The sequence below is a fragment of the Mastomys coucha genome, unplaced genomic scaffold (assembly GCF_008632895.1).
Source record: "Mastomys coucha isolate ucsf_1 unplaced genomic scaffold, UCSF_Mcou_1 pScaffold16, whole genome shotgun sequence".
Taxonomy (NCBI): domain Eukaryota; kingdom Metazoa; phylum Chordata; class Mammalia; order Rodentia; family Muridae; genus Mastomys; species Mastomys coucha.
The window spans coordinates 50757130-50758727 of NW_022196898.1; positions in this window are offsets into that span (position 1 = coordinate 50757130).

The window sequence follows — 1598 nt, forward strand, 5'->3', positions numbered from 1 at the left end:
AAAAAAAGCTCAGGGCCAGATGGTTTTAGTGAAAAATTCTACCAGACTTTCAAAGAGCTAATTCCAATACTCCTCAAACCATTCCACAAAATAGAAACAGAAGGAACATTGCCAAACACATTCTATGAGAACACAGTCACCCTGATAGCTAAACCACACAAAGAATCAACAAAGAAAGAGAACTTCAAACTGATTTATCTTGTAAACATTGATGCAAAAAATTCAATAAAACACCTACAAACTAAATCCAGGAACACATCTAAGACATCATCTATCAAGATCAAGTAGGTTTCGGCCCAGGGATGTAGGGATGGTTCAATATATGAAAATCCATCAACATAATCCATCATATAAATAAAGTGAAAGAAAAAAATTATAATTATCTAATTTGATATTGAATAAGTCTTTGATAAAATCCAACATCCCTTTATGCTGATGATATTAGAGAAGTCAGGGATATAGGGCACATACCTAAACATAATCAAAGCAATATACAGCAAGCCAATAGCCAACATCAAACTAAATAGAGAGAAACTAGAAGCAATCCCATTAAAATCAGGGACAAGACAAGGCTGCCCACTTTCTCCCTATCTATTCAATATAGTTTTGAAGTTCTAGCCAGAGCAATAAGAAAACTAAAGGATATTTAGGGGATACAAATTGGAAAGAAGTTAAGGTATCACTATTTGTGGATGATATGATAGCATAATAAGCAACCCCAAAAATTCTACCAGAGAACTTCTGCAGTTGATAAACACCCTCAGCAAAGCAGATACATACAAAATTATCTCAAAGATATCAGTAGCCCTCCTTTATACAAACGATAAATGTGCAGAGAAAGAAATTAGGGAGAGCCTTCCAGTTTCTGTTTGTGCCTGGAGTCGATCCTTTGCCACAGGGATCCATACCCAAATAGCGCCAGAAGAAAGCTAGCCTCCCAGGAGTGCAGACAAGTCTGTGAGCTCAGGTAAGTTTACCACTGCTGCTCAGAGGAACCTGCCCAGAACCCTCAGGACACAGGAACCAAGGATCGGCTGGAACATAAGCCTTCCAGTTCCCGTCTATGCCTGAAGCTGATCGTGTACCATGGAACCACATACACAAATACTGCCAGAAGAAAACTAGTCTTCCAAGAGTGCAGACAAGTCTGTGAGCGCAGGTAAGACCACCACATCTCTTCAAATTCCTGGCCCAAGAGCAGCCCTCACAGAGCCATCAGGACTTCAGCTGGGAACAAGATCCTTCTGGTTTCTGTCTGCACCCCAGAACTGACTACGTACCACAGCTCTCCATACCTAAATTCCTCCCAGAGAGAACTAGTCTCCCAGGAGTACTGACATAGAGGTTTGCAGGAGGGAAGAGCCACAGTCAGAGGCAGTAAGAACAGCTAACATCAGAGATAACCAGATGGCAAAAGGCAAGGACAAGAACATAAACAACACAAACCAAGGTTACTTGGCATCATCAGAACCCCATTCTCCCACAACAGCGAGCCCTGGTTATCCCAACACACCAGAAAATCAAGACTCTGATCTAAAATTACATCTCATGATGATGATACAGGACTTTTAAAAGGACATAAATAATTCCCTTAAAGA